Here is a 12,831-nt window from a genome sequence, read left to right as displayed (position 1 = left end):
AGCTTATTTTTTTGTACTGCCAGCAGATTGTGGAAGTACAGTATAAAAACCATCCTTATGGAGAGATCTTGGTCTTTTAGGCTTAGTCTAAGTGTCTCAAGTAGCTGGGGTTTTTGCTTGGGCCTAATCCATACGGTCTTATGGCTTTCCTGCTAGTCTGAAGACGAATGTGCTAGAAACTATAAAGCAAAAACATGTCCTGCAGCCTAGCCTTGCCTTGCCTGTCCTTGCCTGTCCTAGCCTTGCCTTATGTCCTTCTCATCCTGTTCTCTGTCCCATCCTCTCTCACTAAGCCCTCGTCTGGCTGCATGTCTCTTCTTTCCTTTTCTCTCACTCTCCTGCTTCCTGCCTCTTTTCTTGCAATTCCTCCATCTCACTCCTGCAGCCCAACACTACTTTTTATTCTTCCTTCCCTTTCTCCTGCTCCCTTTGCTTTCTCCCTCTGTCCCATATCTTTCTTCCCGACTTGTCTCTTGCAGACTTTGGGCCAAACTGGCCCCAAGTCTGGGCATGGTTTGACAAGTTTTCAGAGGCCTGGCTGGTGGCAGCAGGGCCAGCAGGCAGTGACAGGCCCGGGGCTGACAGGCTCCCCATCCCCTAGGGGGCTGTCACAGAGCAACCCACAGGTCAATTTTAGGGACCACAAGGTCCAAAACCAACTTTTATTAGACCAGCGAGGCACAGGGTTTTAGCACTCCGAATGTGACTTAAATACAGGTTCGGATATCAGTGGAGGAAATTATTGAGAGGGGCAGCCACTAATACAACAGGAGGTCCACAGAGTGCATGCACGTGGCTTCACCAAAACAGTGCCGGAGCCATCCCCGAGTCCCGGAGGAGTACACACTTACCCAAGCACGGTGTGGGATTATTTTTATAGAGATACACGTACTCGCAGTGAGTACGGAAAGTGTGCACTCGCGATGTCGCGAGAGTAAATTTATAATACGCTCGCAGTCCTGCGAGAGTTATTTTACACGTGCAAATGTGCACGGAATCCTACACGTGCTTATGTGGAAGCACGGGAGGAAAATATACTCGCGATTGTGCGAGGGGCTCTCGGCGGCCACTCGCGATTGTGCGAGGAAATAAAGTACTTGTGCAAGTGTGCACGGAAAGAAAATATACTCGCAATCCTGCGAGAAGTTTTACTTACACCGTGGCGGCGAGGCAAGCGGAGTCTCCATCCCGGGGAGGGGGACTCTCGTGGCGGCAGTGGCTAAGCTCGTGCTCCAAGAGACCCGCGGCAATGGGCGGAGTCTCGACGAGAGTCCCGTTTTGTTATCTGATCAGACCTGACTGTAGGCATTGTATAAGCTTCTCTGCACCCCCCACACTGAGTGTGGGTGCCCCTGAAGCCCTCAAACATCCCCCACACTGGGCGCGGCCCAGTGTGCCTTGGCACTCCCTTCTGCTAATGTCCCAGGAGCCAGGGTGCTCTGGGCCAAACAAAAGAAGCTGTTAGCCTCAAATAGCAGAGAAAGGGGAAAATGTGCCATATTAAAAGAGGGAGGGGGGTTGCCATCTGCCACAATCCCACCCTGTGACTACAGTCATGGTCTGACAGAACTCTGGAGTTGTATGACAGTTACCTCTTGCCTCCAAAGTAAAAAGAGGACACTTCTGCCAGTGAGCCTTAATGTCCACTGTGGATCACCATATAACATATGTTGACTTACCCCTCCAAACAGTTATTAATAACAGTCAAAAATAGAATTGAAGTAATTACAACAATCAACAATTGCCCAAGGTAATTATTGAGTCCCAGCATCAGTCACAGTTCGTTAGTGTTTCCATTCCTGTGGCTGCCTTCCTTCTGAATGGCTTGGTGGTGTTAGCTGGATCCTCTTCCACCCTGTCATTGTTGGTGTTGTTTCCAAGGCATCTGGATGCTCTTCCATCCCTTGCTGGTGTTAGGTGAATCTTATTCCACCCCGTCACACGCATCTGTACTTCTCTTCCACCCTGTCATCTTCCTTCGCCCTGCAAGAAAACACAAAACAGACCTCGGTCCCTTTGGAACCGGGCTTTCATAGTTAACATGTTGAACTAGCTCAGAAGGTTCTGAGCAGAAAATATCTCTTGGACCTTTTGTTCTGGGGGTGGGTCTTTATCGAGTGGTTTCCTGTTATTGACTCTTTATCAAAATCGTTAATGACCTCCATAATGCCCCATTTAGCTGCAGTGGAGTGCCAGTAAATTTTTTTGATAGCAAGTAATATTAGCAGCTACTTTCAGTAAGCAGCAGTGTTGAGGCACATTGCTGGGTCCTAATGGGAGCTGCTTCTGACCCTCAGAGAGCACTGAGCCGGGGCGGGGTCACTGGTCCCAAGCCTCGGCTTTTTTTTTCCCTTTTTTTTTTTTCTTTTCCAGTTCGCAAGAGTGGGGGGGGCGCTCCCGCCCGCAGCGAGCGGGGGGGAGGCGGCCAACCCGGGGAAGGTGGTTGCCTGCCAGCGCTCGCGAGGCCGGGCTGCCCCGCCCCACACCACCAGGACTTGGATGCCAGGAATGGTGGCGGGGGGGGGCGGCCAGCCGGGAGGCGACAGAAGTTTTACGGGGGGAGGTTTTGCCTCCGTTTCTCGGGTTATGTCCGTACTGGACATGTGTTTCTAGCAGCTCTCTCAGGCTGCTCCGTCTCGCGCCGCCAGTCCCGGGGCAGAGGCCGGCACTCACGGGGTGGGGCTTTGCTATGCCGGACCGCCCGAGTTGCCGGTACGGGGAGGGGGCCGTCTGGACACCGCGGCTAATTGTTTGTCTTTCTTCAAGATCACTAATAACCTCCGTAGTGCCCCGTTTTGCTGCTTTTGGCAGGGGGTATCGTGGGGTACAGGTTATTGTAGATGTGGGTGGAGCAGGAGCAAGTTGCAAAATCCTAATGTCAGTGGTTCTTTCGGGCTGCAAGGGTGCAGAGGTAAATGGCAATATTCTAATACGGGCTACCTCTGCTCTGTGACTCCCAAAGCTCCAAATCTCTCCATTAGGTAAGCACCACCGTCTACCTGCCAAAATATCAAATCCCAATATGTTCGCCTTATAAGGGCTCAGGGCAACTTCCACAGCCGTTGTCCGCTTTTCCCCAGGCAGCAAAAGGTGGGTTCGAGCTAAAGGACACCTCTCTGCTACACCCGTTACCCCCACTATATTGATGGCTTTCCTTGATGGTTTAATCCCAAGTTTGTCAGCTTGCCGCCTGTTCAAAACACTGATTTGTGCGCCCGTGTCAATTAGAAATCTCACACTTATCCGCCTTGGACCAACGGGGATATGTATGTATGGTTTTTTATCACTGGACCATTGGCAAGAGAATACAGAGCGGGTGGGGCGGTCCCGGTTCCCATCCGCTTTTACTAGTTTTTTTGACTCCCTTTGTGAGGATACGAAAGGTTTAGTGTTTCGCTTGTCCTCAGGGAGGGGGGCGGTTACCGGTGCCTCCTCTTGGTTCTCTGATCTTCCCTCTAAATATTCCACTAGCTCCTGTAAATGCTCAGTGGAAAGCTTATGTAGCAGTGTTCGGGGCACTCCCAAAGCGGCTGCGCGGCGCCACAGGTCGCTCCGCTGCAAGCTGCTACTCTGATTTGAAAAACGCTCCGGTTTCTGTGATGGGGGGGGCGGCCTAGTGGGGGGCGGTCCCTGAAGAGGCTCGGCTCGGCTCATCTTCCGGACCGTCCGGCTTCTACACGGGCTGCCGCTCGGGTCTACCCACCCCATCTCGCGCCCATGTGTAACCACATTGTGTAAAATTTCCGCCCAGGTTAATACATGTTCAGGAGGACTTCGGGGATTTTGCTTATTACGATCAATAGCCCCCTGAATTTTTTCCTTAAGGGACTGGACATATATTTTTAAGGCATCCGGTAGTCCTTTAATAAGCAGCCGAAGGTGGACCGGATCCACCGGCGCCGCCATAGGGGGAGACTGCCGGCCTCTTTCATACATTGCTTGTATACAAGCCGCCTTTTGAACTCCCTCGGCAAGATCTGATAAACCTTTTATAACAATTGCCACTGGCTCCCCACGTTCCCTGGGGTCTATACCACCAGCCCAGTAAGCGACACGAGATGTAATGGACTGATCACCGTCTGGACCATCACTTAAAAATACCCCTGGGCCCCAGAAACCTGTGGCCTCATCCTTACTCAATAATATTCTGTCACCCCCAGTAAGCGAAACGCGCCAAAGATATTCAGTCTCTGTTTCGCCCGGCTTCCGTGAGAATCTAGTTTGCAAATCCCCTAGCTCCAGTCCTGAATATGGCGTGCTATGGGTAGCCGTGCGTGGATTTCTGCCTCGTCCCTCCGTATGTGTCTCAGTTCTAATAAGAGGACGCACGTCCTTTGTTTCTACCCCCCACACATCAACACTGTTTTCAGAATCAGTATCTTTGTCGAGAATCGGGGGGGCTGAGGCGCATGCCTGAATGGGGGAGACACTAGAGGCGGTTCTTATATTAAATAACAAAAACTCAAGTTTCTGTTCCAAAAAGCCAAGTTTCTGTTCTAACAAGCCAAACCTCTGTTCTAAATAATCCGACCGTATGCTTTGCCGCGAAAAGTCCTGTATTAAAGAGTCAAACTTTTCGCTTTGCCGCAAAAGGTTTTGTTTCAAAGAGTCAAACTTTTCGCTCTGCTGCGCAAAGTCCTGCTTAAGAAAGTCAGACTGCTCACTCTGCCACGAAAGGCTTTGCTTTAAAGAATCAAACTGTTTGCTTTGCCGCGAAAAGTCCTCCTTTAAAGAGTCAAACCATTCGCTTTGTCGCGAGAGGTCCTGCTTAACAATCTCGGACTGCTCATTTTGCCACGAGAGGTTTTTCTTTAAAGAGTCAAACTGTTTGTTTTGCCACGAAAAATCCTGCCTTAAAGAGTCAAATCGTTCACTCTCCCGTGAAAGGTTTTCCTCCATTCGGTCCTTAAGTTTACACAGATCCTGTGTTACCTTTAAGTAAACACTCAAACTGGCACACACCACAGCCCACGTAACTGCAAGACCCCAGATTACTTCAGAGATATTACTCAACCCTCCAAATAATTCCTCCATCTCTGATATCCTGCACGACTACGACAGAAATGTCCTGTATTAACCCACAGGTCAATTTTAGGGACCACAAGGTCCAAAACCAACTTTTATTAGACCAGCGAGGCACAGGGTTTTAGCACTCCGAATGTGACTTAAATACAGGTTCGGATATCAGTGGAGGAAATTATTGAGAGGGGCAGCCACTAATACAACAGGAGGTCCACAGAGTGCATGCACGTGGCTTCACCAAAACAGTGCCGGAGCCATCCCCGAGTCCCGGAGGAGTACACACTTACCCAAGCACGGTGTGGGATTATTTTTATAGAGATACACGTACTCGCAGTGAGTACGGAAAGTGTGCACTCGCGATGTCGCGAGAGTAAATTTATAATACGCTCGCAGTCCTGCGAGAGTTATTTTACACGTGCAAATGTGCACGGAATCCTACACGTGCTTCTGTGGAAGCACGGGAGGAAAATATACTCGCGATTGTGCGAGGGGCTCTCGGCGGCCACTCGCGATTGTGCGAGGAAATAAAGTACTTGTGCAAGTGTGCACGGAAAGAAAATATACTCGCAATCCTGCGAGAAGTTTTACTTACACCGTGGCGGCGAGGCAAGCGGAGTCTCCATCCCGGGGAGGAGGACTCTCGTGGCGGCAGTGGCTAAGCTCGTGCTCCAAGAGACCCGCGGCAATGGGCGGAGTCTCGACGAGAGTCCCGTTTTGTTATCTGATCAGACCTGACTGTAGGCATTGTATAAGCTTCTCTGCACCCCCCACACTGAGTGTGGGTGCCCCTGAAGCCCTCAAACATCCCCCACACTGGGCGCGGCCCAGTGTGCCTTGGCACTCCCTTCTGCTAATGTCCCAGGAGCCAGGGTGCTCTGGGCCAAACAAAAGAAGCTGTTAGCCTCAAATAGAAGAGAAAGGGGAAAATGTGCCATATTAAAAGAGGGAGGGGGGTTGCCATCTGCCACAGGGGCGCCTGGCTGCCACACCCAGCTGACATAGAACCTTTGTCACAATGCCCGCTACCGTGGCGAGGATGCGGTGGCTCTGCAGGTGACAGGGACACTGCAGGACTTGGTGTCAGCTCAGCAATTTCTCACTTCCCCTAAGAAGCGGAATTCTGCAAATTGCTGCCTTTGCTTTTGAAAGGATGTCATCGGGTGGGTGTTTTGGTGTCATACACTGAAAACAGAGCAGAAACTGTGAAATATTCCCATGATATGCATGGTCCCTGCCCCAAAGCACCATGACTCAGCCTAAGGAGATCTGCAGCTTATTTTTTTGTACTGCCAGCAGATTGTGGAAGTACAGTATAAAAACCATCCTTATGGAGAGATCTTGGTCTTTTAGGCTTAGTCTAAGTGTCTCAAGTAGCTGGGGTTTTTGCTTGGGCCTAATCCATACGGTCTTATGGCTTTCCTGCTAGTCTGAAGACGAATGTGCTAGAAACTATAAAGCAAAAACATGTCCTGCAGCCTAGCCTTGCCTTGCCTGTCCTTGCCTGTCCTAGCCTTGCCTTATGTCCTTCTCATCCTGTTCTCTGTCCCATCCTCTCTCACTAACCCCTCGTCTGGCTGCATGTCTCTTCTTTCCTTTTCTCTCACTCTCCTGCTTCCTGCCTCTTTTCTTGCAATTCCTCCATCTCACTCCTGCAGCCCAACACTACTTTTTATTCTTCCTTCCCTTTCTCCTGCTCCCTTCGCTTTCTCCCTCTGTCCCATATCTTTCTTCCCGACTTGTCTCTTGCAGACTTTGGGCCAAACTGGCCCCAAGTCTGGGCATGGTTTGACAAGTTTTCAGAGGCCTGGCTGGTGGCAGCAGGGACACCAGGCAGTGACAGGCCCGGGGCTGACAGGCTCCCCATCCCCTAGGGGGCGCCTGGCTGCCACACCCAGCTGACATAGAACCTTTGTCACAATGCCCGCTACCGTGGCGAGGATGCGGTGGCTCTGCAGGTGACAGGGACACTGCAGGACTTGGTGTCAGCTCAGCAATTTCTCACTTCCCCTAAGAAGCGGAATTCTGCAAATTGCTGCCTTTGCTCTTGAAAGGATGTCATCAGGTGGGTGTTTTGGTGTCATACACTGAAAACAGAGCAGAAACTGTGAAATATTCCCATGATATGCATGGTCCCTGCCCCAAAGCACCATGACTCAGCCTAAGGAGATCTGCAGCTTATTTTTTTGTACTGCCAGCAGATTGTGGAAGTACAGTATAAAAACCATCCTTATGGAGAGATCTTGGAATTTTAGGCTTAGTCTAAGTGTCTCAAGTAGTTGGGGTTTTTGCTTGGGCCTAATCCATACGGTCTTATGGCTTTCCTGCTAGTCTGAAGACGAATGTGCTAAAAACTATAAAGCAAAAACATGTCCTGCAGCCTAGCCTTGCCTTGCCTGTCTTTGCCTGTCCTAGCCTTGCCTTATGTCCTTCTCATCCTGTTCTCTGTCCCATCCTCTCTCACTAAGCCCTCGTCTGGCTGCATGTCTCTTCTTTCCTTTTCTCTCACTCTCCTGCTTCCTGCCTCTTTTCTTGCAATTCCTCCATCTCACTCCTGCAGCCCAACACTGCTTTTTATTCTTCCTTCTCATTCTCCTGCTCCCTTCGCTTTCTCCCTCTGTCCCATATCTTTCTTCCCGACTTGTCTCTTGGAGACTTTGGGCCAAACTGGCCCCAAGTCTGGGCATGGTTTGACAAGTTTTCAGAGGCCTGGCTGGTGGCAGCAGGGCCAGCAGGCAGTGACAGGCCCGGGGCTGACAGGCTCCCCATCGCCTAGGGGGCGCCTGGCTGCCACACCCAGCTGACATAGAACCTTTGTCACAATGCCCGCTACCGTGGCGAGGATGCGGTGGCTCTGCAGGTGACAGGGACACTGCAGGACTTGGTGTCAGCTCAGCAATTTCTCACTTCCCCTAAGAAGCGGAATTCTGCAAATTGCTGCCTTTGCTTTTGAAAGGATGTCATCGGGTGGGTGTTTTGGTATCATACACTGAAAACAGAGCAGAAACTGTGAAATATTCCCATGATATGCATGGTCCCTGCCCCAAAGCACCATGACTCAGCCTAAGGAGATCTGCAGCTTATTTTTTTGTACTGCCAGCAGATTGTGGAAGTACAGTATAAAAACCATCCTTATGGAGAGATCTTGGTATTTTAGGCTTAGTCTAAGTGTCTCAAGTAGCTGGGGTTTTTGCTTGGGCCTAATCCATACAGTCTTATGGCTTTCCTCCTAGTCTGAAGACGAATGTGCTAGAAACTATGAAGCAAAAACATGTCCTGCAGCCTAGCCTTGCCTTGCCTGTCCTTGCCTGTCCTAGCCTTGCCTTATGTCCTCATCCTGTTCTCTGTCCCATCCTCTCTCACTAAGCACTCGTCTGGCTGCATGTCTCTTCTTTCCTTTTCTCTCACTCTCCTACTTCCTGCCTCTTTTCTTGCAATTCCTCCATCTCACTCCTGCAGCCCAACACTACTTTTTATTCTTCCTTCCCTTTCTCCTGCTCCCTTTGCTTTCTCCCTCTGTCCCATATCTTTCTTCCCGACTTGTCTCTTGGAGACTTTGGGCCAAACTGGCCCCAAGTCTGGGCATGGTTTGACAAGTTTTCAGAGGCCTGGCTGGTGGCAGCAGGGACACCAGGCAGTGACAGGCCCGGGGCTGACAGGCTCCCCATCCCCTAGGGGGCGCCTGGCTGCCACACCCAGCTGACATAGAACCTTTGTCACAATGCCCGCTACCGTGGCGAGGATGCGGTGGCTCTGCAGGTGACAGGGACACTGCAGGACTTGGTGTCAGCTCAGCAATTTCTCACTTCCCCTAAGAAGCGGAATTCTGCAAATTGCTGCCTTTGCTCTTGAAAGGATGTCATCGGGTGGGTGTTTTGGTGTTATACACTGAAAACAGAGCAAAAACTGTGAAATATTCCAATGATATGCATGGTCCCTGCCCCAAAGCACCATGACTCAGCCTAAGGAGATCTGCAGCTTATTTTTTTGTACGGCCAGCAGATTGTGGAAGTACAGTATAAAAACCATCCTTATGGAGAGATCTTGGTATTTTAGGCTTAGTCTAAGTGTCTCAAGTAGTTGGGGTTTTTGCTTGGGCCTAATCCATACGGTCTTATGGCTTTCCTGCTAGTCTGAAGACGAATGTGCTAGAAACTATAAAGCAAAAACATGTCCTGCAGCCTAGCCTTGCCTTGCCTGTCCTTGCCTGTCCTAGCCTTGCCTTATGTCCTTCTCATCCTGTTCTCTGTCCCATCCTCTCTCACTAACCCCTCGTCTGGCTGCATGTCTCTTCTTTCCTTTTCTCTCACTCTCCTGCTTCCTGCCTCTTTTCTTGCAATTCCTCCATCTCACTCCTGCAGCCCAACACTACTTTTTTTCTTCCTTCCCTTTCTCCTGCTCCCTTCGCTTTCTCCCTCTGTCCCATATCTTTCTTCCCGACTTGTCTCTTGCAGACTTTGGGCCAAACTCACCCCATGTCTGGGCATGGTTTGACAAGTTTTCAGAGGCCTGGCTGGTGGCAGCAGGGACACCAGGCAGTGACAGGCCCGGGGCTGACAGGCTCCCCATCCCCTAGGGGGCGCCTGGCTGCCACACCCAGCTGACATAGAACCTTTGTCACAATGCCCGCTACCGTGGCGAGGATGCGGTGTCTCTGCAGGTGACAGGGACACTGCAGGACTTGGTGTCAGCTCAGCAATTTCTCACTTCCCCTAAGAAGCGGAATTCTGCAAATTGCTGCCTTTGCTCTTGAAAGGATGTCATCAGGTGGGTGTTTTGGTGTCATACACTGAAAACAGAGCAGAAACTGTGAAATATTCCCATGATATGCATGGTCCCTGCCCCAAAGCACCATGACTCAGCCTAAGGAGATCTGCAGCTTATTTTTTTGTACTGCCAGCAGATTGTGGAAGTACAGTATAAAAACCATCCTTATGGAGAGATCTTGGTATTTTAGGCTTAGTCTAAGTGTCTCAAGTAGCTGGGGTTTTTGCTTGGGCCTAATCCATACGGTCTTATGGCTTTCCTGCTAGTCTGAAGACGAATGTGCTAGAAACTATAAAGCAAAAACATGTCCTGCAGCCTAGCCTTGCCTTGCCTGTCCTTGCCTGTCCTAGCCTTGCCTTATGTCCTTCTCATCCTGTTCTCTGTCCCATCCTCTCTCACTAACCCCTCGTCTGGCTGCATGTCTCTTCTTTCCTTTTCTCTCACTCTCCTGCTTCCTGCCTCTTTTCTTGCAATTCCTCCATCTCACTCCTGCAGCCCAACACTGCTTTTTATTCTTCCTTCCCTTTCTCCTGCTCCCTTTGCTTTCTCCCTCTGTCCCATATCTTTCTTCCCGACTTGTCTCTTGCAGACTTTGGGCCAAACTGGCCCCAAGTCTGGGCATGGTTTGACAAGTTTTCAGAGGCCTGGCTGGTGGCAGCAGGGACACCAGGCAGTGACAGGCCCGGGGCTGACAGGCTCCCCATCCCCTAGGGGGCGCCTGGCTGCCACACCCAGCTGACATAGAACCTTTGTCACAATGCCCGCTACCGTGGCGAGGATGCGGTGGCTCTGCAGGTGACAGGGACACTGCAGGACTTGGTGTCAGCTCAGCAATTTCTCACTTCCCCTAAGAAGCGGAATTCTGCAAATTGCTGCCTTTGCTTTTGAAAGGATGTCATCGGGTGGGTGTTTTGGTGTCATACACTGAAAACAGAGCAGAAACTGTGAAATATTCCCATGATATGCATGGTCCCTGCCCCAAAGCACCATGACTCAGCCTAAGGAGATCTGCAGCTTATTTTTTTGTACTGCCAGCAGATTGTGGAAGTACAGTATAAAAACCATCCTTATGGAGAGATCTTGGTCTTTTAGGCTTAGTCTAAGTGTCTCAAGTAGCTGGGGTTTTTGCTTGGGCCTAATCCATACGGTCTTATGGCTTTCCTGCTAGTCTGAAGACGAATGTGCTAGAAACTATAAAGCAAAAACATGTCCTGCAGCCTAGCCTTGCCTTGCCTGTCCTTGCCTGTCCTAGCCTTGCCTTATGTCCTTCTCATCCTGTTCTCTGTCCCATCCTCTCTCACTAAGCCCTCGTCTGGCTGCATGTCTCTTCTTTCCTTTTCTCTCACTCTCCTGCTTCCTGCCTCTTTTCTTGCAATTCCTCCATCTCACTCCTGCAGCCCAACACTGCTTTTTATTCTTCCTTCTCATTCTCCTGCTCCCTTCGCTTTCTCCCTCTGTCCCATATCTTTCTTCCCGACTTGTCTCTTGGAGACTTTGGGCCAAACTGGCCCCATGTCTGGGCATGGTTTGACAAGTTTTCAGAGGCCTGGCTGGTGGCAGCAGGGCCAGCAGGCAGTGACAGGCCCGGGGCTGACAGGCTCCCCATCGCCTAGGGGGCGCCTGGCTGCCACACCCAGCTGACATAGAACCTTTGTCACAATGCCCGCTACCGTGGCGAGGATGCGGTGGCTCTGCAGGTGACAGGGACACTGCAGGACTTGGTGTCAGCTCAGCAATTTCTCACTTCCCCTAAGAAGCGGAATTCTGCAAATTGCTGCCTTTGCTTTTGAAAGGATGTCATCGGGTGGGTGTTTTGGTATCATACACTGAAAACAGAGCAGAAACTGTGAAATATTCCCATGATATGCATGGTCCCTGCCCCAAAGTACCATGACTCAGCCTAAGGAGATCTGCAGCTTATTTTTTTGTACTGCCAGCAGATTGTGGAAGTACAGTATAAAAGCCATCCTTATGGAGAGATCTTGGTATTTTAGGCTTAGTCTAAGTGTCTCAAGTAGCTGGGGTTTTTGCTTGGGCCTAATCCATACAGTCTTATGGCTTTCCTCCTAGTCTGAAGACGAATGTGCTAGAAACTATGAAGCAAAAACATGTCCTGCAGCCTAGCCTTGCCTTGCCTGTCCTTGCCTGTCCTAGCCTTGCCTTATGTCCTTCTCATCCTGTTCTCTGTCCCATCCTCTCTCACTAAGCACTCGTCTGGCTGCATGTCTCTTCTTTCCTTTTCTCTCACTCTCCTACTTCCTGCCTCTTTTCTTGCAATTCCTCCATCTCACTCCTGCAGCCCAACACTACTTTTTATTCTTCCTTCCCTTTCTCCTGCTCCCTTTGCTTTCTCCCTCTGTCCCATATCTTTCTTCCCGACTTGTCTCTTGGAGACTTTGGGCCAAACTGGCCCCAAGTCTGGGCATGGTTTGACAAGTTTTCAGAGGCCTGGCTGGTGGCAGCAGGGACACCAGGCAGTGACAGGCCCGGGGCTGACAGGCTCCCCATCCCCTAGGGGGCGCCTGGCTGCCACACCCAGCTGACATAGAACCTTTGTCACAATGCCCGCTACCGTGGCGAGGATGCGGTGGCTCTGCAGGTGACAGGGACACTGCAGGACTTGGTGTCAGCTCAGCAATTTCTCACTTCCCCTAAGAAGCGGAATTCTGCAAATTGCTGCCTTTGCTCTTGAAAGGATGTCATCAGGTGGGTGTTTTGGTGTCATACACTGAAAACAGAGCAGAAACTGTGAAATATTCCCATGATATGCATGGTCCCTGCCCCAAAGCACCATGACTCAGCCTAAGGAGATCTGCAGCTTATTTTTTTGTACTGCCAGCAGATTGTGGAAGTACAGTATAAAAACCATCCTTATGGAGAGATCTTGGTATTTTAGGCTTAGTCTAAGTGTCTCAAGTAGCTGGGGTTTTTGCTTGGGCCTAATCCATACGGTCTTATGGATTTCCTGCTAGTCTGAAGACGAATGTGCTAGAAACTATAAAGCAAAAACATGTCCTGCAGCCTAGCCTTGCCTTGCCTGTCCTT

The 12,831-nt window shown here is 50.5% G+C and overlaps 1 long non-coding RNA gene across 1 annotated transcript; it reads right to left on the bottom strand.

The window, feature by feature from the left end:
- Window positions 1–627: 627 nt before the first annotated feature.
- On the bottom strand, window positions 628–5,749 carry LOC135577829 (uncharacterized). The gene is made up of 2 exons (XR_010469356.1): window positions 5,615–5,749; window positions 628–1,983 (listed from the first exon to the last, which is right to left on the bottom strand). It is a non-coding gene; the product is annotated as an uncharacterized LOC135577829 (long non-coding RNA).
- Between the last annotated feature and the right edge of the window lie 7,082 nt (window positions 5,750–12,831).

This window comes from Columba livia, unplaced genomic scaffold (assembly GCF_036013475.1).
Source record: "Columba livia isolate bColLiv1 breed racing homer unplaced genomic scaffold, bColLiv1.pat.W.v2 Scaffold_146, whole genome shotgun sequence".
Lineage (NCBI taxonomy): Eukaryota > Metazoa > Chordata > Aves > Columbiformes > Columbidae > Columba > Columba livia.
This window is presented reverse-complemented; position numbering and strand designations above follow the sequence as displayed.